The sequence below is a fragment of the Pan troglodytes genome, chromosome 2 (genome assembly GCF_028858775.2).
Source record: "Pan troglodytes isolate AG18354 chromosome 2, NHGRI_mPanTro3-v2.0_pri, whole genome shotgun sequence".
In the NCBI taxonomy this organism is placed as follows: Eukaryota; Metazoa; Chordata; class Mammalia; order Primates; family Hominidae; genus Pan; species Pan troglodytes.
Window position 1 is genome coordinate 80,360,130 of NC_086015.1, and position 23,307 is coordinate 80,383,436.

Here is a 23,307-nt window from a genome sequence, read left to right on the forward strand (position 1 = left end):
AACAATAATAATAATAATAAAATCATAATGAATTTTCAATATAAAGATTCTTCTTGACTTGAGCAACATTTTTCCTACTATTATTTAAAAAAAGAAGTCATATACAAATGGCTAAGGAGGAAACACATGTGGGTATGAAAAATTAAAATTTTAAGAAACTTTAGATGTAAAGACAAAAATGGATAAACATTAAAACACATTAGATTTTGAGTTGCAATGGAAAAGTAGGAAAAAAGTAGAAAGAATCAGCAAAGTGAGTTGGAAGATCAAAGAATTGATTTAAGGAGACTGTTCAAATTCTAAGACAAACACTAGTTGCCAACTTCCATTGATAACCATTCCCCCTTTTGCCACCAAAATAAAACAGAAGAGCATAATTTCCTCATTTCTTAGAATGAACCTGCAGTGCAAATTTACTGCTAACAACCCTGCTTTCCACTCCCTCTCTTCTTTCCAGAGAACTGCTTAATTTTTCAAAATTTCACAATACTGGAATATATTCTTCCCTTAGTGGCAATTAGAAAAGAGTGGAAAATCAATGCAACATTCATATGATAGAGTTTGGTAGCTAGAGGATCATAACAACCTGTGTTTTCATTATTGGTTGAGAGGTAGGTCATATTTTTTGTTAATGTTTCTGAGTTGATATTCTTAAGTTGTTCCATGACTTAACCTATAACATTTTTTCATAGAAACAGATTCGGGTGTATTTGGAGAGTCTGAATCTGAGTCATCTTTTGCACAACTCAGTCCTAGTGTTGGATTTAGCAGTAAGCGATTTATTTATTTATGTATTTATGTATTTATTTATTTTTAAAGACAGGGTCTTGTCCTGTCATCCCCAGGCTGGAGTGCAATAGCATGATCATAGTTCACTGCAGCCTTGACCTCCTAGGCTCAAGCAATCCTCCTGCTTCAGCTTCCCAAGTAGCTAGGACTACAGACGCACACCACCTTGCCCAGCTAATTTTCATCCTTTTGTAGAGACAGGGTGTCCCTATGTTGCCCAGGCTGGTCTCAAACTCCTGAACTCAAGAGATCCTCCTTCCTTGGCCTGCTAAAGTGCTGGGATTATAGGTGTGAGCCACCATGCACGGCCTCAGTAATAAGCTTTTAAAGAACAATATCAAATTGTTCAATATCTTAACTAATGTAACACAATATTTTAAAAATTAGAAAAAAAAGCTTGCCATATGTAATTGGAGTAGATAATATATAATAAAATAACTTCAATTTTTAGTTTTTTGAGGGACCTCCATGGTTTTACTAATTTACATTTCTACTAACAGTGTACAAGTGTCCCCCTTTCTCCACATTCTCATCAACATTCATTGTTGCCTGTGTTTTATTTTTTGATAAAACCATTTTAATTGGGGTGAGATAATAGCTCATTGTAGTCTTGATTTGCATTTCTCTGATGATTAGTGATGTTGAGCACATGGACGGAACTGGAAGACATCATGTTAAGTGAAATGGGCTAGGCACAGAATGACCAATATCTCCTGTTTTCACTCACATGTGGGAGCTAAAAAAATTGATCTTATAGATATACGAAAACAATGGTTATAATAAACTGGGAAGGGTAGTGAAGAAACAAGTTTTAAGAGGGATTGGTTAATGAGTACAAATACGGTTAGATGAAAGTAATAAAATCAGTGTTCATTATCACAATAAGATAACCATAGGTAACAATAATTTATTGCGTATTTCAAAATAACTAGAAGAGTGAAGTTGGAATGTTCCTAACACAATGAAATAATAAGTGCTTGAGGTGATGAATATCCCAATAACCCTCATTTGATCATTAAACATTGTATGTGTGTATCAAAATATCACATGTATTCCCATAAATATGTACAATTATTACGTATCATTAAACATTGAAAATTTATTTATTTATTTTTTATTATTAGTTTTTTTGTTTGTTTGTTTGTTTGTTTGTTTGGTGGAGACAGAGTCTCGCTCTGTCGCCCAAGCTGGAGTGCAGTGGCACAATCTCAGCTCACTGCAACCTCCGCCTCCCGGGTTCAAGCAATTCTCCCACCTCAGCCTCCCGAGTAGCTGGGATTAGAGGCGCATGCCGCCACACCCGGCTAATTTCTTTTGTATTTTAGTAAAGATGGGGTTTCACCGTGTTGCCCAGGCTGGTCTCGAACTCCTGAGCTCAGGCAATCCGTCTGCCTTGGCCTCCCAAAGTGCTAGGTAAAATTTAGGTTTTTGAATGAAATAAAGTCTGACTAAGTAGGCAGAAATTACAAACAAGGGACTAACAACAACAACAACAACAAAGAAAAAAAGAAAGAAGAAAGAAATTTCTACAAAATCCTAAAAGATTGGCTTTACTAAAAATCTTGTAATCTGGAAAATGAGAGAAGAAAAATGGAACCAATGATATGCCTGATTGTCGCCCTCAAATATTTTATAGCAGGAATACATAAGAATGAGATAACGTAATTGGCCTTCACATAGATACAATATTTAAATGCTTTTCCCTTTTGTGTAGAAACATGACACACTGATTTCTCATGTTGAAGGCGAAATTAAATCTAGCCAAATAGTGACCTAGCTCTCAGCCTACAGTGATTTAGTGAGGACCAGTAATTCTAATCAGAGCGTATAAGCCTCGGCCAGGATGCTGACGAAAACACCCCTGCCTGACTATCTGACCCAGGCTCAGTGTGTACTGACCACCAGAAAAATCGGTTCTATTTTTGGCTTCAGCGCTTACTATTCCTGGTTGCCTCAAATATCCTAACATAGTGAGACCATGAAGACATTTATAATTCAGTCCTAAAGTGAAATTCAACCATGTTTTTTTCTACTGTTCCCAAAGACCAACTTGTGCGGGACTTCGGGTGGAAGAACTGGAGCCTGGATTATGTTGTAAAAAACCGTATTTTAGCCTGATGATCGGAGCACAACACATTCTTTTTCGTTTCTGCAAAAGATACTAATTTCTGCCATTGTGAAGTTTCAGACCCACTCTATTTGTTTAATCAAATAACCACTAAATTGCTCTGAGGAGTTGCTTACAAAGAATTTTTTGATCATGTATGTCTGCTCACTGTCTACTCAGTTGTCACATTTATAAATGAAAGCATTTTAAAATTAGATGTCAGTCTTTATTTTCATCATTTTCACTTATTTCAGGGGCAAATTATCTGTTAGAATTTCTTTTTCAACCATCTACAACGGATCTAAATATGCCAAGGATATGTAGTAAGATATATGACTATGCAAACAAAGAAGAGAAAATAGATCATCTTTTTCTTTGCGGTACTGCAATTACCATATTTAAAGCATTCTTAAAACTATTTTTAATCCTTGATTTTGCCAGTATGACACGCAATCTTACAATTGTTTGTCCTATTAATATTCCTTTATAAAAATATTCTCTAATGTTAAAGAGACTGGCTTGTTAACGGAAAAAAATTCAACCAAGTGAAATTTATAGCTCCTCTTTTAAAAAGACAGCTCTTTAAGGGCTTTGTGGCAAGAAATCAGGGGCATTAGCAATCACTTTCAAGTTACTTTGAGGGAAAATTCATGAGAATCATTGAAAATTAGTGTTTTATACTTTTTTTTACAAAATTTTATGTATATATACATATATATATATTCTATTCCATGTACAAACTACATTTTTAAGCAGGCATTACTTAGATGCCTACTAAATGGAAATTAACAATCTATGGTTCTAAAACATAGATTTATGTAGACTTGATGTAGATACTTGAATTTTGTCCCAGCTCTACTTCCTAATAGATATATGAATAGTCATGTAACTGAAACTGTCTGAACTGATTTTCTCTGTAAATGGTGAAAATCATGCCTCAACAAAAGAATAGTGAAAAGAGTAATATTTGATAATATGAGTTTAGCTCAGCCTCACATAGTTAAGCAATCAATAAACAATAATAAAAATAATAAATAACTTGTTTTAATCCTTCCCTATTTTTCAAAACCTGGCATAGAATTGGATGAGAATGAAAAATTCACCTGTGTCACAGAAGCAGAAATGAATTGAACACTTTAGATATGTTTCACTTCACTCAGCTCCTACAGAGAAATTTTCCATCAGAAAGCAACCCATGTCTTAGGCTGCTGGATAAGGAGCTTAAGATCCCCTTTTCATAGATGTTCTCATTTCTCTTGAGCTGGATACCACACCTGTCCTTTAAAGGCCTGTAGGTGGTATGCTAAACTATCATGGTTTTAAGTTTGTACAATTTCCCTTTGCCCTTTATATGGAATACAAAATGGCACATGCAAATACATACACACACACACACACACACACACACCAGAAAAACTGAAAGAAAAGATAAAGGAAAACCCCAAGAGCAAATACTCAAATGCAGAAGTGTAGACATGCATATAAAATATAACTTTATTTTGCTAATGAAATTAGAATCAAGCCACAGATTTTTGTGACTGGCAAAGATAATTGAGCCCCCAACCGTTAATCTCCTTTCTTCACTCCAAGCTACTTGATTGATTCTACAAACATATTTACTATCTACAAGCATCAGTCACTGAGCCATATGCCCAAATAAATGTCAATCACCACCCTAAAGGTAGACTGATGTAAAAGGTAAGAAATTTCAATCCATTGTGTTACACACCATGACAAAGTAGGTATAAGAGATGATGTGACTACTGTTACTACCAGAAATTAGGGAAGACTCACCAGAGAAAGTGACATTTAAGATGAGTCCTTAAGGGTTTAGCAGAAAGTTAATGGATTGGGAAGAGGAAAGTTCCTTTTAGATTTTTTTTTAAACTAAGTGTGTAAAGGCATAAAAAGTTATGCTATATGTAGAGATCAATGGGAAGGGTAGATGATGAGAGTATAGGATGCGGAGTAGGAAATGAGAAGCAGGAACAAGAGGGTAAACAACTGACAGTTTCTTAAATAGAAGAGCTACATAATTGACTCTTATCTGTATACAAAATAACTCCTGTGTTCCCTGGAAAAGATTGTTTCGGAGAGAGTGACAAGTTAGTAGAGGCCAGTAAGAGAGGAGGGAGTGACAAGCCTTTTGTCTTTACCTCCTTCAAGTTTCTGCTCAAATATTGCCACTTTACATAGATTGATTTGAATCACCTTCTTTAAATAACAGTCGCTGCTACTCTCTTTCCTTATTTCCTATTTTATTTTTCTTTAAAAAAATCATTACAGGAATAGTTATCATTTTCCCACTAGTGTGTCATTTTTTATATCTTTTGAGATGATTGCCATAGCCTCAGTGACCAGAACATTGCCTGGGATATAGTAGCTACTCAGTAAATATTTTGTGAATAAATCAATGATTTTTTTTCAAAATGTGAGCTGATGAAGACCCGGACCAAGGCGATCACCATGGGCATAGAGTAGAGACTGCAGACTTAAGAAGCTTTTCTAAATTAAATCAACCAAACGTGTTTGGTGATGGCATATATGTAATGAGGGAGGAAAGATTAAAAGAGGAGGCGCTTCCTTCACAGTGTGGGAGATAGGATGAATTATGATGATATTCACTGAAATGAAATGTAATATGAACACCTTTGGGAAGGAGATCATAAATTCAGTATCAGAGGTGTTGAACATCAGTTCTCTATCAGTCAAAAGGGAATGGAATTGCAGGCCTGGGGCCCAAGAGAAAGATCTGAGATTAAGGTAGAGATATATAAATCATTAAAAATTGATAGCAGTAGAAGACACAAGTATAAAAGTCATATGAATAGTGGGCATAAGGATATAAATACTGCAAAGTTTAGAGCATTTGGAAAAATATTAAGATCAGGAAATAAAATGATAATATTTTTAAAATGAGAGTTAAGGATGACAAAAATTCTGTTATTCCAAAGTTGCACTGGGAGTCTTTGAGATTGACCACTGTTCATCATGAGAACTAGATAAGTTTTTGTTTTTGTTTTGTTTTTTAGCAACAGCATGGGAAGGAAAAAAAATACACTTTTTGCTAGACTAGTTTGTGATTTTTGCATTTTAAATTTAAGTGTAGAAACTTACTAAGCTTTTAGATTTCAAAAATATGTAGGTCAACATCTGAGTTTAGATTCATAGAGCACTTTTTGTCTTTCACCAATTCCCTGATAGAACCAGCATCTGAAATGTTCCCTCCTGTCCCAAAATTCTACACCTCCTATGGCTTGTTCTATGTACTTATTTCCCATTTGAATGTCTTTCCTTTTATTCTGTATGTTACAAAGCAGAAATAATTGAATAGCGTGTAGACTTTCTCAGGTGCACACCCTGTTCTCTCTCCTCTAAATTGGTCACCAAAATTCCATTATGGCAATCTCAATGATGATGGCAATATGATGGTTACCACAACTGCATGCTCATTAGGGAGGAATTTGAAAGCCATCCATTGGTAAGCTTATTCCAACTTACGCCTGGGAAATGGCCACTTACCTGCTCTTAGTCTATTGTTTTTAATGGAACTGAGGCTGCTGGATATTGTGTTGGGGAAAAAAATCCATGCAGAACCAATGATATGTAGGAATTAATGGAATTCCTAGGAAAAAGCAGACACTTTTGTGCTCTTTCGTGAGGGAATATGAGAAACAGCTGCTGCCATGTTGTAATCATAAAAGCAAACCATAAGTAGAAGCCAAATACGTAGAAGAATGCAAATCTGAGAAACAAGCAAAAAGAAAATAGTTGTGTACGCTCTTCATATGACTCGTGTAGACTCTTTAGTCATATGAAGTAAGAAATGGCTGTTACTTAAGGTGGAGTTGCTTAGTCTTTTCTTCTCCACAGCCACCGGAGTCCTAATTAGTCATTTATCATGTGCCATTAATTAATTGTGCTACATATTTTATGCACATTATGTCATTATATCATTTAATTTTCAGCACAATTCTGTGAGGCAGTTATTACTACTGTTTTACAGATAAGAAAGCTGAGGAACAGAAAGGATGAGGAATTTACTCAAAATTACACAGTTAATTGAGGCATAGATGCAGGAATTAAATCCTAACCTATTCTAAATCCCTCAGTATTATTCCACCTGTACTGACCCGAATTTGGCTACATATTAGGATTTCCATTATAATATCTGGCATGAGGTTTCCTCTAAAGTCTATCTCATACTAGTGCCCTGTCTCCATCTTCTCATGTCTGTAAATGGATTTTTAAATTATGGGGTTTACATTTCTTTTGTATCTACATACACTGACAGAAGAATTACCACCTTACAGAATGAAATCACATTAATAATGGTCCTTGCTGCTCAAGAGGCAATTAGGATATTCTCTGTGGACTCATCCAATCCCTGGACCACATCTTATTCTGTGAAACATATAGAAACCTAGCTTAAGTAAATTAATAAAATAAAATGAAACACGTAAAGATTCAGAATGTGTCTGAATTAGTACCCAACTACATTACTTAGGTAATATTTAGGCTTTTTAAAAAAAATTTATGCAACCTCATGTAACACCTGTGTGCTTGGAAATGCTGACTATTCTTGTGCTTAAAGCTTATCCATGATCTGCTTCAGAGTTTGTGTAACACAAACCCCCCAGTTTACATATATACACACACACACACACACATACATATATACATATATGATATATATGCATGGAAAATTGAGTATATGTATATAGAAACATATCATTAAGTGGATTTCTAAAGTTCTTAAGAATCATTGACAAACCAATTCATTCTCAAAGACACCTTTAACAAATGTTTGATTCTTATCTTACCATAGTTAAGTATTATAGAAATGCTATGCAAGTTTGTGTTCTTTCGTTGACCTGATTTACAAAAGCTAATTTATCAGATATCAAGGAATCCCAGTTTTTGTTTCTACTTTTAAAAAAGGTAAACAAAAAATCACAAGCACTGCATATCTTTATCTTTTAAATAGAAGTAAATCTAGCAGGTATTTTTTTAAATAAAAAATATACATTAGACTTGCAGTTTTCATAACAGCATGTAAAGAGCTTAGCGGTCACCACTTCATTCTAACAACAAGTTAAAAGCTTATCAAATGAAAAACTAACAGTTCTTTTTAGATCCATCTAGAGGTCAGATCACAGAGCAAACTGTTGCCCCTGAAATTGGAGAGACACACAGGCAGATACAGAGATTCAAAACCGACTTGCACAGAAACCCATCAGCAGTAACACCTGTGGGAACCAGTGCCACACTAGGGAAACCTGAACCGTAATTGAGGAATTGCTGGAGACCCACTGTGGACAACTCTGAGAATTAAAAACTCCAAGAGAGCCCGTCACAAAGGGCCCCCACACTTTTGTGCATTTGAGCTCTAAGAACTCTACCAGTTCCTCATAGTGAATATTGGATAAAAATCTCTCAAGCTTCTGGCAGGGAGAGGGATAAATGAACCAATTTGAAATACAAAAGGGCATCACATTCTTAAAGACTTGTACAGAGAAACTATTTCATCAGGGACTAACCGTTTGGGGTATTGTCAAAGCCTAACTGACATGAAGGAAGGAAAATATCCTATGTATTAGTCTGATCTCACGCAGCTATAAGGACATACTTGAGACAGAGTAATTTCTAAAGAAAAGGGGTTTAATTGACTCACAGTACGGCCTGGCTGCAGAAGCCTTAGGAAACTTACAATCTTGGTGGAAGGGGAAGCAAACACATCTTTCTTCACGTGGTGGCAGCAAGAAGTGAAAGCGAAGCGGAGGAAAAGCCCCTTATAAAACCACCAGATCTCAGGAGAATTCGCCCACAACCATGAGAACAGCATGGAGGTAACCGCCCCCATGATTCAGTCACTTCCTGCTAAGTCCCTCCTATGACACATGGGGACTATGGGAACTACAGTTCAATATGAGATTTGGGTGGGGACACAGCCAAACCATATCACCCAACTTCAGCCACTTCTTGTCATCCTATGTCACCCAATGGGCAGAGGTTGCGGATGGGGCTGAGAAGTAGGTAAAGTTCATAGTCCGAAGTCACAGGCTCAACAAAATACTAATAACTTCCTCTACTGCAACGCCTTACCAATCTATTAAAGGCCTATTTACTGCAGTTCTGTTTACCCAGTGCATCATGTCTTCCTTTCAACAAAATATTACAAGGCATACTAATATGTAATAAGCACAATTTGAAAACAAAAAACAATCATCAAAATCAGAGTCAGATATGGCAAGAAACTTGGAATTATCAGACAAGAAATTTTTTATTTAGTAACTATGATCAATATGCTAAGGGCTTTAATAGAAAAAGTAAACAACTTGGAAGAACACATAGACAATGTAAACAGATGAAAATTATAAAAAAGAATCAAAAAGAAGTATTAGAGTTTAAAAACACTAATAGAAATGGTGAATGCCTTTGATGGGTTCATTAACAGACTAGACGTGTATGAGAAAAGCCTCTCTGAGCTGGAGAATATGACTACAGAAACTTCCAAAATAGAAAAGAGAAAAACGATGAAATAGAACATAATATCCAAGAAATGTGAAACAACTAAAAACTATGCATAAAGGAAATACAAGAAGAAGAAAGAAAGAAGCAGGATTTGAAGCAATAATAACAGAATTTCTCCCAAATTAATGACAGACACCAAACCACAGATCCAGAAAGCTCAGAGAACACCAAAAAGGATAAATGCCAGAAAACCTGCATGTAGGCATATTATACTCAAACTTCAGAAAATGAAAGGCAAAGAAAAAATCTAAAAAGATGCCAGATTTTTAAAATACCGTAATTATAAAAGATCAAAGAAAAATATTATATCTGACTTCCTTTCAGAAGCTATGCAAGCAAGAAGAGAATGGGTTTAAATATTTAATGTCTTGATAGAAATAAAAAACTCACCAAGCTAGAATTCTGTACCCTGCAAAATTATCCTCCAAAAGTGAAAGAGAAAGAAAGACATTCTCAAACATAAATTGAGAGAATATTTTGTCAGTAGACCTGCCTTGCAAGAAATGTTAAAAAAAAAAGTTATGTAGAAAGAAGGAAAATGATACAGGTTACAAAGTCATATCTACATAAATAAGTGAATAGAATCAGAAAAGGAATAAGTGAAGATAAATCTTTTATTTTTGTTATTTTAATTTATCTAATAACAGTTTATTCAAAATAATAGCAGTAATGAATTAGATTGTTTATACTTCTGTTCATATATGTGGCTAAGTGTAAATAAAATGAGTGACACTAATGATACAAGAGACAGGAGTGAGTAATTAGAGTTATTGTGTTATAAAGTTCACACACTACCCATGAGGCAGTAAAGCATTGTTTTAAAGTGCATTTGGATTACATGTAAAGGTATATTGCAACCTGTAGGGCAAGCAATTTTAATTCTAATTAATATGGATGATATTAACACACTAAAGACAAAAATTGTAAGAATGGATCAAGAAACTACAAGCAATTATATGTTATTTATAAAAAGTCTTTTAAATCTAAGGACTCATAGATTAAAAGTAAAAAATAGGATGGTGAGAGATATACTATGCTAACACTAATCAAAAGAAAGCAGAGTAGCTATATCAATTTCAGACAGAACAGACTTCAGAGCAAAGGAAGTAATCAGGGATAAAGAAAAATATTACATAATGCTAAAGGGTCAATACTCCAAGAGCACATAAAAATCCTTAGTGCGTATGCACCTAACATCAGAGTGTTATAACATATGAGGCAAAAACTGATAGGACTGCAAGGAAAATTACGTAAATCCACTCTTATAATTAGAGACCTTAATACCCTACTACCATAAATGGGCAAATCCAACAGGCAGAAAATCGGTAAGGACATAGATGTACAGCATTAGCAAATCATTTGGATGTAATCGACGTATAGACTACTTTATCTGACAATAGCGTATTACACAGCCTTTCAAGCTCACATAGAAGGTTCACCAAGATAGATTACATCTGAACAATAAAACACACCTTAACAAATTTAAAAAAATAGAAACCATGCATTGTCTGCTATCAGAGTACAATGGAATTACACTAGGTCGATAACAGAAAGATAGCTGGAAAAATCCCAAAATACTTGGACGTTAAATAACACATTTCTAAATTACCCATGGGTCAAAGAAAATATCTCAAGAGAAATTAAAAATATATTTTGAACTGAATTTAAAAGAAAATACAGTTTATCAAAATTTGTGGGAGGCAACAAAAGCAATTTATGAGGGAAATTTACAGCATCGAATGAATGTGTTAGAAAAGAAGAAAGAACAAACAACAATATAAGCTTCACATGAAGAAACTAGAAAAATAGAACAAATTAAATCCAAAGTAGGCAGAGAAAAGAAATAATAAAAATTAGTGGAGGAATCCATGACACTAAAGACAGATATCAATAGAGAAAATCAATGAAACAAAAAACTGATTATTTGGAAAGATCAGAGTGGAAGAGAGAGAGAATGAGAGAGAGCACACGAATTACCAATATCAGAAATGAAAGAGAGGACATCTCTATAGATTTATGGGCATCAAAAGGATAGTTAAAGAATATTATGAACAAATCTATGCTTCCAAATTGGGTAATCCAAATAAAATTGACCAATTCCTTAAAAGACACAATCTGTCAAATCTTACACTAAAAGAAACACAATTATAATAGGTTTATATCCATTAAGGAAATTGACTTAATAGTTAATCAGTTACCAAAATAGAAAATACCAGACCCAGATGAGTTCAGGGAGGAATTTTACCAAACATTTATAAAATAAATTATGCCAATTCTCCACAGTCTCTTTTGGGAGACAAAAACAAAGGAAATACTTTCAAACTCATTGTTTGAGGCCAGCTTTACCCTAATAAAAAAACCAAAGATATTATAAGAAAAGCAAACTACAAAACAATGTCTCTCAGGAAAATAGCTGCAGTAATACTCAACAAAATATTAGCAAATTAAATTGAACATGTATAAAAAGAATTATACACCACAACCAAATTAGATTTATCTAGGCATGCAAGTCTGGTTAAACATTTAAAAATGAATTAATGTAACCCATCACATCAACAGACTGAAGAAGAAAAATTACATGATAATATTAATATATGAAGAAAAAACATTTGACAAAATCAAACACCCATTCATGATAAATTCTTAGTAAACTAGGAACAGAGTACTTTTTCAAGTTGATAAAGCATATCTGGAGAAAGCTCTAAATCTACAGCTAATATCATACGTAACAGTGAGAAACTCAAAGCTTCCTCATTAAGATCAGGAACAATGCAAGAAGATTCAATTCACCACTCTTTCCAAGATCGTACTGGAAGTTCGAGCTAATCAAATAAGAAAACAAAATTTTTAAATATAGAGTGGAAAGGAATAAATAAAACTTTCCTTGTTTGCAGATGACATGATTGTTGACATTAAAAAATCCAAAAGAATTCTCAGAAAAACTCCTGGAATATTAGTGATTATAGAAAGGTATCAGAATATAAGGCTAATATACAAAACTCAATTGCTTTTCTACATATTAGCAATGAACAAGCACAATTTGAAATTACAAACACACTAACATTTACATTAGTACCCTTCAAAATGATATACTTAGGTATAAATCTAACAAAATATGTACAAAATCTTTGTAAGGAACACTACGAAACTCTCATGAAAGATATCAAAAAACTAGGCTGGGTGCAGTGGCTCATGCTTGTAATCCCAACACTTTGGGAAATTGAGGCGGGCAGATCACCTGAGGTCAGGGGTTCGAGACCAGCCTGGCTGACATGGTGAAACTCCATCTCTACTAAGAATAGTGGCAGGTGCCTGTAATCCCAGCTGCTCGGGAGGCTAAGGCAGGAGAATAGCTTGAGAATAGATCCGGGAGATCATGCCACCGCACTCCAGCCTGGGTAACAGAGTGAGATCCTGTCAAAAACAAAAACAAAAACAAAAAGCTAAATAAATGAGGCTATATTTCATGTTTTTGTATAAAAACCTCAAGGTAGCAAGATATCAGTTCTCCCAAAGTTGATCTATAGTTTCAACACCATCCCAAATAATCTTAGCAAGTTATTCTATAGATATCAACAAACTGATTCTAGTGTTTATACAGAGAAGCAAAAGAATCAGAATCGCCAATTTAATATTGAAGAAGAATAAAATTGGAGAAGCGATGCTATCAAACTTTGACTTACTCTAAAGCTATTGTAATCAAAACAGTGTCGTGTTGGTGAAAGAACAGACACATAGAACGGAACGGAACGGAACGGAACGGGAGAGCCCAGAAACAGACCCACATAAATGGAGTTAACTGATCTTGATGAAGGAGTGAAGGCAATACAGTGGAGCAAATACAGTCTCTTCAGAAAATGGTGCGGGAACAACTGTACACCCACATGCAAACAAACTAAGTTAATTTGGACATAGGCCTTACAACTCTCCCACAGATTAATTCAAAATGGACTATCAATCTAGATGTTAAAACACAAAACTACGAAGCTCCTAGAAGATAGCATAGGAGAAAATCTGTGACTTTGACAATGACTTTTTAGAAACAGCTTCAAAGGCATGATCCATGAAAAAAATAATTGATAACCTGGGCTTCATTAAAATTGGAAACTTTTGCTCATCACAGCCACCATGAAGAGGAGAAGATAAGCTGCCAACTGAGAATGAATATTTGCAAAAGACACATTTGATACAGGACTGCTATCTAAAATACACAAAGAACTCTTAAAGCTCAACAATAAATAACTCAATTAAAAAATGAGCAAAAGGCATGAACCGACACCTCACTAAAGAAGATATAAAGACGGAACATAAAATAAGCATATGAAAATATATTCAGCATTTATAATTAAGGAATCGCAAATTGAAACAACAATGAGAAATCACTGCTAGAATGGCCAAAATCCAAATCACTGACACCACCAAATGCTGAGGAGGATGGGGAGCAACAGGACCTCTCATTCATTGCTGCTGGGGGCTACAAAGTGGTACAGCCGCTTTGGAAGACCGTTTTGCACTTTCTTACAAAACTAACCGGCTCTTATCATATAATCTAGCAATTTCATTCTCAGATATCCACCCAAATAAACTGAAAACTTATGTTGGAACAAAAACCTGCACATGAATGTTTATGGCAGCTTCATTCATAATTGCCAAAATTTGGAAGCAACTAAGATTTCCTTCGGTAATTGAGAGTGTAAATAAACTGTGGTACTTCCAGGCAATGGAATATTACTCGATATTTTGAAAAGAAATAAACTATCAAGCTATGAAAAACATGGAAAAAGCTTCAATACACTAAGTGAAATAAGCCAATATGAAAAGGCTGCATACTGTATAATTCCAACTATATGATCTTCTGGATAAAGCAAAAGTATAGAGATAGTAAAAAAAGATCAGTAGTTACCAGGGATTATGGGAATAGGGAGAGATGATTAGGCAGATCACAGAGGATTTTTAGGACAGTGAAATTATTCTATATGATACACTAGTGGTGAATATACGACATTATACATTTCTCAAAACCTATAGAATGTACAGCATCTAGAGTGACAAACTATGGACTTTGAGTGATAACAATGTGTCAGTGTAAGTTCATCACCTCTGACAAACGTACCTGATGTGGGATATGTGGGATGTTGATAGTGTGGGACATTGCGCATGTGTGGGGACAAAAAGTTTATGAGGGCTTTTTGTACTTACCACTCAATTAGGTTGTCTGCCTAACACCTCTAAAAAGTCAAGTTTATTAATTTAAAAAATACACATATATTTGAAATTGTTAAAATTTACTTGATTATCTATTAATTCATTTTATTGCTAGCTTGACCCTAGAGGTGATCAAATAAAAAATCCAATGCTTCCTTTATATGTCTGTTCTTGATTCTAAATAGCTAACCAATCATCAAGGAGTCTGGTATGTCATTTTCTCTTCAATAGCTGTGTGATTTATTGTTTCAAATTAACAGTAATGGCTAATGGCATAACTTCTATCCCCTAAGTTAAAGAATTAAGAATCTGTGATTTGTTTCCTCTCAATACATCCATCTCTTCTCTATTAGGATCTGGGTCATTGTTACTCTCTGGGTACCCGCAGTTAACAGGTATTCTAGCAAGACTCATAAATTTCGAACTTGTTTCTGTTAGGAAACAAGTTTGCTCTTAGTAGATCCAGCCTCTTCAGCTACATACTTTGTAAAATTTTATCTTAGTGACACACTCTTTATTTAAGAATTGTTGCCAGGTCATATGTAATCTGTGAAGCTGTTTTCTAAGGACCTGATATGAAGATTTCTATGACTATTTTGATAATCAGTAGAAAAATGCAAACATATTCAGTGACTCAGTCAACCTTGACAAAAGAACAGTTTGAAGTATTTTCCTGATAGAAATCACTGAAGACATTCACTTTGCATTCATGAAAACATCTTCGTCAAATCACTTTTTATTTAGCATGCCACTTATGAAGGTATTTTACATCATAGCCCAAATGTAGAAAACTTATTCTCCCTTTTCTGTTGAGTAAAACGTGGTTGATTATGTCTGTTTTGGGATACTTTTGAGATGTAAATTTTGGTTTCAACAAAGGAAGTTGATTTGAATTTTCTAGTCTTTATATTTGTCTTCTGGTGTAATCATCATTGTGTTTCTATTGTCTTTATGTGAATGATACACATTTTACCCATGACAAAATTTAATACGTAAACAGTCCCTGACATTAACACCGTCAGCTTGCTTCCTCATTTGTTCAATCTTGTGCTTGCCTCCCCTGTATAATGGGTGTTCTGTCTTTTCTATAACAAGTAGACATTAACATAGCATGCTAAAATAGATCATCTTTGCCACACAAGAAGAGATTTTGGCATTGTTTATTCATACAATTTTCTTTCTGTCAAAAATGCATATGGCAAATCAAATATTTACTAGCAGTCACACAGGCCTGCTTGAAAAAAATACAGTTTATAATATATTATGTGTAAGATATTATAATATAAAATAATATATTTATACATATATATTAGGCACAATATATTCTCATATATATTCTCATTTTATAGTTATATATATTTATATAAATTGCTTGGAATGATTTTTTTTCTCCAACCTCATTCTTTTTAAGAACTCAAATGGAATTTGTTTTCAGTTAAGATCCTAAAATTTGCAGTTGAGCTTCATATCTAAATGGTTTCCTTATTTCAGTTAAAGAGGGATGAACCATAAATATTACTTTTTATATCTATAAATGTTTATATCAGAGAAATAAGCCACCTTATAGAAAACATGGTAGAGTCAATGATAGTGATAGTTTACAGGAAAATGTGTGGCATTTTATACTACTTCTGTGTTATCAACTTTTAGAATAAAAGTCTCTTTTATAGACTTGGTCAGCCTCATAAGTATAAGAATCTACAACAACATAGTTAGAAATATTCATACGGTTGTCTGGTTAAGATATCAAGCATTTGAGGTTTCTAATTTTCCCTCTCAGATTTGTGAAAAAAATTAAAAGCTATGGACCAAATATGTGCCAGATCACAAAAAGAATTCCTGACAACCACAGGTACATGGAGCCCTGAGGAAGAATAGGGGAATGTGCTGGAAAGTGTATAACAATCTCGAGTGCACACTCGCACACACACACACACACACACACACAAGCACACACAATCTAAAGAAACAAAGAAATACACCCCTCAGAAAGTCTGAAAGAATTTTTCTCAAAATAATCAATTCTGTGTGCCTGCCTTGTAGGATCGGCCCATCCAATGACCAGATGGATGCGGCAAAGCACTCTTAATCCTCAGGAGCAGGAAGGAGACCTGCCAGGGCAGGCAGCCCTCACTAATTTTTCTCCAGCAAATCTTCCCAACAACACAGTGCCACTAAGAGAGACATGTGTTTGAGATTTTGTTTTATTTTCAAGGATTCACAGTCAATAACGAAATACAGCTGGGCTTAGAAGAGTTGTGGGAGAAGGATGCCCTGAGACTCCATCTAGCAAGGAAAGAATTAAGTCTTCTCTGGAAGATCCACAAATAAAATGTACTGCTCTTTACAAAATGACACCGTGATTCAGTTATTTTAGAATGTGCAATTATGTTATGATTGACTATAGTAACCCCATTGTTTCTTTGAAAGCAGTATCTTCACTGTGAAATGAAACCTGAAATATTCAAGGAAGGAGAATTCATTCTCCCTCTATCATCAAATAACAAAACTATGTAAATATTGTTCATTTCAAAAAGAATAAATAAGGGAGAAAGGGAAACTACAAAATCAGCCAATATGTTTACAGGATAGAATACAGCTTTCAGGTTACTGAAGGAAATTCTTCTTTTCCAAATAGAAATAAATTGTAGATGCTTTGTACTATCAACAAATTTTAGATAAGTTAGAGTTCATGAAGCAGGATAGATGAGATGGGACAACTGACTGATATGAAAAGTGACCTCTGAGTTAGGTGGTGGTAAAGGTTTTAACGATTATATAATATAAACAATAATCTCAGCATTAATGTCAGCATCAGAAGCAATAAGAAGTAGAATTAAATTGTAGGAAAAAGCGATATGGAAGACACACTAAAAAAGCTCTCTTTTAATTTTGGGCTGAGTATGGGTGAGTATGAGACTAAGATGCAAAAGACACAGTGAGAATAAGAAGATAATATGGTGAACAGAGAGAGAAAATCCAAATATGGAACTTTGTTGCTGATATCAGAACACATGGGAGATAAGCAATAGTGAAAGACTTAATAGAAAAAAAACCTGAAAGCTAAGGCAACTATACATTGTGAATTTAAAAGGCCCATTATGTAAGAGAAAAAATTAATGAAGTCCTGCAGAGAAACAAATAATTTTTTCCAATAATAAAGAGAAATGTGAAATCACTAAACCAAAAAGGAAAGATAATATAATAAAAGAAAAAAAAATTAAATTTGTTACAAACATCTGTGCAAAACCAAATAAGACAAGCATAGTTTGGGCTAACCACTAGTTATAAATAACATTATATCAATTGATATAATGATAACTCAAATAATGAAATGTCAAAGCTCCATGGTTGTCTATATATGAAGGCAACACTAACCTATTATTAGGCATATGGGGACTTAGGGTCCACTGAATATCTAAAATTTATTGGATAACAACAAAACTCCACATAGAAAATACTGTAGTACTATCTATGGTATTGTTAATGTGTGTGTATGGCACATATATTATGAATTATATACAAGACACATAGTGTGCTTGACACACACACACACAAGATAATCATCTGGTAAATATAACAAGGAAATCTAACATACAAACAAAGCAAAATTAGAAATAGAAATTGCAAAGACATAAATGTGTAAAATATATAATACTAAGCTAATACATTTGAAGATATTGATGACATTAATAATTTTCTAGAAAATAATTTACCAAACATTAAGCTGAACAAATATCAAGTCATGTACTTAAGTGAAATTTTAAAAGGTATTAAAGAATATCCTCATAAGGTATAACATAACAAAATAACCTTTATCTCTAAGGAGATAAAAAGAACCCATATTGACAGGCCTCATAAGCAATAATCTCCTCATGTGTGCAGTGCATGTCATAGGCCGTTCTTATGTTCTGAGAATCCTGTGATTCTGGGCCATCTTCCATCACAGACCTCGAGTTTACTTGGGCCACCTTTATGATCAATTACATTTTAAGAAGAGCCTTCTGACCTACATTCTCATGCTGAATGACTCATAAATAACTTTGAGATAATAAACTAGCCAGCATCATAACTTGGGTAACAAGAATATTCAGAAGAAAAGCACTTTAAAAATAAGAGAAATTAAACTAATCTTTGAAAAAAATCTCCCCAGAAGAGGTATATTTTACGGAGAAATTGTGCTGTTATCCCAGAGGAAGATCACATTATCTTGTTTAAATTACCTCCAATTCAAAGGTAAGTAACACAGAGAAGGATTTTCAGCATGATTCAACAGTAGAATCCAATGCATTTGAGTGTTTATTTTTTTTTTTATGTATTTGTGGTTAGGTCATTTATTGATTTTAGAATTTATCTCTGAATTTCTATAGATTATGATAATTAATAATACAAATAATAACATTAAGCATTTACTGAGTATTGACAATATGCTAGGCATCATGCAAAACACTTGGTTTTACCAGTATTGTCTCATTTAATCCTTACTACAACCCAGCAAGATAGGTGTTGCTATTATCTTCATTTCATAGAAAAGTAAACTGAAACATAATCATTTATACAACAATGTAACTATGTAACCACAATATTGTAGAGACGAGTTAATGAACATCCACCATGAACAAAACAGACACATATCCTTGCCTTTGTAATGCTTATAGTCTAGTGAGAAACATGCATTGGAAAAATTAGTTATGGGCAGACGACTGACAAAATTCTCTGTCTTTGCTACATGAGAATCTGACTTTTGGCTAACTCTCTAGTTCTGTTCTCCTGGAAACCTGGTAAACATAGATTGTCTGCTACATTACTCAGCAACATTATCTATGATTAAAAAAAAGTGACCCCAGGTTGGTCAGTTGCATCTGGACTGGTGGGAAATGTAAAGAGACTATCAATATGTCGTGGGAATGCTGTATTTTGGGTTTTACTGAATGTGGTGAATCTTGTTAATGAAGCATGTACTCTGTGCCAACCCTATGTGCTGCAGCCACATAGTTGTTAAAAGAAATCCTAGCTTCTCTGACAGCATGAGCCTATTTGTCAGGATGGCCCCAACCTGTTCCCAGTACAGATCTCATAGCCTAGCACCTGAACTTGCTCCTGGAGAGCTACATGGTCCGTTCTTGGGACTGCAGCAGGGGCTCCTGCTGAGAAGAGCTATTGATGCTTCCGTGCTGGCCAGCTGTGGTTCATTAATATCCTTCTGCATAGATGAGTTCCTGGTGTGTCATGTGATAGTCTTAGAATTCTGAATATTTAGCTAAATCTAAGGAGACTAATGAGTATTGTGATAGGCAAGACTGTGCATGGCAGATGGTGATAAGTTTTCTGATTAGCAAAGAGAGATAGAAAATGTCAAAGAGTGGAGGTTTAGTGGTGGAAATTAAACTAAACAAAAATTAACAGGGTAATCAGGGAGGATCTCACTGAGATGGGGACATTTTAAAAAATATGTGGGAAACATGTGCAGAACGTAGGAAGCAGCGAATACACATACACAAGTCCATGCAACTGTAATCTCTGTGAGGGCTGGAACTCTGTTTTGCTTCCCCACTTTTTCTCCAGAATATATTCTAGTTCTTGATGAGTAGTAGCTTAAAAAATGAATGAATAAGAGGTCAAGTTGGGTTTAGGAATATGAAAAATGTGACATCTTTATTTCCCCTAGGACACTTAGAAAATCAAAACAATGATTAATAAAATCAAAGTTTCACAAGATCAAAGCAACTCTTGGTAAATAAAACAGCATTTTTTGACACCCTTGAAATTCTCCATTTATTTTTTTGCCATAGTGAGCTCATGGATCAGTTCAGGGTCTTTTTATATTTAAGAGTGTGGTTCACTCTCTCCATACACATGTCTCTCCTTCAGTGTCATCATGTAGGTGTACATGTTAATATCATCACATTTGATTCCTTATAAATATTCAGGGTTGAGAGGAAACAAAATCTTCAATTTTAAAGCAACTGTTTTGCCAATTTGAACTTTAATTCCTGTGGTAAGGAATTTGAACTGAATTTCAAATTCTATTCTTAAGAAATAGAATGTGCATTTCTATAGAGAACATCATTGGTGAGGTATGTAAATTTTCAAAAATACAAATTCATCAGAATGCAAAATCTCTCTGTAACTGTGTTTTTAGATTTTACATGTTGTAAATTTTATTTTTGATGTCTACAACATGCAATTTTTGGGTTCGGATGAGTTTTAAGTGCAAGTGTGTATTATAGTAACTACTGATGAAATATACTAAATAAAATCATTATGCAAATCAACACATAGATCTATACTATTAAGATCATTAGTCTTTCTGATAAAAGATAAATCAAATAAATATGAAAAAATAACAATTCCTGTCATCAATTTAGAGTTTTTATATTGTTTGATTGATATATATAAAATAAATTATCATTTAAGACATATAATCTAAATAAAACAGAAGCATAGTTTTAATTTAAGAAATAATGGCTCTTAACAAAGTAAACATTATGGTGTAAGAGGTAATAACTACAAATGGCTGCCTTAAATGTTGTGGCCATGAGTTCATTATTTATTGTGCATAAAATAATGATTTTAATAAAAGTCTCGAGTTCATGTTCTGAAAGCTATTACCTTTCAGCTATTGCATATACCTCTTTGTCTAGAGGGCAAAGTGAACAACATCTCATATTTTTCTTAGGCACGATATGAAAGCATTAATTTCCTCCTGCTGCTTTGAAGGAACTCAGTGCTGTGGGGCAAGTCAATGCAAAATGATCACATTTTCACTCATAATCAATATAGCTAGGTGACAGTGGGCATCTATTTTTCATCCAGCATCCAGTAAAGTAAAATGATATGTGGATTTTCTTCAAAAGAGATTCTTTTAGGAAACCCAGGTGAAAATAGCGTTCTTAGCAAGCCACTGAGAAAGTTAGTTATTACTGCAATTCCTTGGCAGCCAAGACAGATGTGAGTTTAGCTGTTCCTTTTCTCCTCTTCTATCTCTCTCAGTGGGATAATTTGAAAATCTGTAACTTTACTGAAGGAGTTGGCTATGAATCATAAATGACAGAATTAGTATTTAAGGATAATATATTTAGTCCTTGTGGTGTCTCTGTGGACTCCTTGACTTCTAAACACCCATTATGTTTTAAGTGAAGAGCATAGATCTGCATTTTATGCTGAAAAAAAAAATGTAATTACCAAATCACTGTAGGTTCATTTTTTCTAAGGCATATATTTCTTGAGAGATTTTCTAAAATACGAATGAGCTAAATTATAGAAAATGTTTCCAATTGCCATTAGCTGGTTTTGACTGAAAAGCAGTGGATATTTTATGTTGAAATTGAAATATTAGGATACTTGAAGAAAACGACTAACAATAAAAAACCTAACTTTCATAAACTCTACATTATAGAATCCTGTAAATTTTATACTTGTGCCAAAAAAGTACATTTTAATTGTTAAAAATCTGCAAAATTTCTGATTTTTTTCTCTAAATAAATATTCACTTATTAAAATGTTTTGGAATATGGATTACCAAAAACATAAGAGAAAGAAGGAAGGAAGGGAGGGAGGAAATGAAGGTGTGATAGGACTCTTCAGGCTGGCTAACGGCAAGTGCAGAAATTACTTCGCTTCTGTAGCCTTTTGGTCATGTTGCCATGGATTCTCCACTTGATATATTGGCCAAATTTTCAGCAATCTTCTCAGAATAGTTTTCGTCTGTAGGTAAGGGAGAGGATCATAGATAATGATTCTTATTTTGTTTTCTGAGGTTCCAGATAGCGTGGATCTGCAAACAGCATTGGGCTCATAGCCTCATGCATAGTCCTGTGTGTTTTTTAACCACCAGAATCCACATTAAGAAGATCGACTAGAACGTATTTCTGTAATTGTTTATCATTCAATTCCTTGGAACCCATGAATCCTTGCGCAATTCTTTCAGCTTTATTTGTTTTGAAGTCTAGGTACTGACTGAAGGGATTGTGCTTCTTGATTTATTTAGGGATGCCAGTTGGGAAGAAAAATATTGTGATTGATTTCAAGCTCAATAGAATCACCACATTTAAAAACATTCTCTTTTGCTGTTTATAAATAATACACACATTCTTTCCATAAAAGAGTCAACCAACCAATGTCTATGTGGAACTAAACATGAAAACTGCTCTTTGCTCTCTGCAACTTCAAGACTCTAGAGCTAAATATTCTTGCAATATTGTATGTATCTTTCCATTCCATTTTCTGTCCATTTGCAAACCTTTTGTTCATACAAAGATAGTAAATTTTACTTAAAAAGTATCATATTGAATAGAGTTGAACATAATTTTTGTTTATTTGTAAAAGAAGAATAATAATATGTATTTCATAGAGTTATTGGGGGAGATTAAGGAAAATATAAAAGGAAAAAGATGATCCTGGCATAAAATATGCACTGAAGCCATTACTATGTTATACAAACATGAGTCTTTCTAGGGCGTAATTTTCTAGAAGAGGTATTTGGATCAAAGGACAAACATACTTGTAACTCAGAAAGATAAGAGCAAATTGCTTTATGGTAACTCTATCTCAGTAAGGAACACCGTACTTTCTGATTTTCCTGGACTCTTCAATACTGGGTTAAGTTCTCCCCATTTAACATGGATTTATTATGTGCCTATGATGTACCAAGTACCTGTTAAGCATATAGG

The 23,307-nt window shown here is 34.1% G+C and overlaps 1 protein-coding gene across 8 annotated transcripts in view; it reads left to right on the forward strand.

Annotated features, from left to right (window-relative positions):
• The window catches only part of ROBO2 (roundabout guidance receptor 2), a 1,748,072-nt gene that overhangs the window by 170,826 nt on the left and 1,553,939 nt on the right, over positions 1 to 23,307 (forward strand). The gene's annotated exons all lie outside the window — the stretch shown is intronic.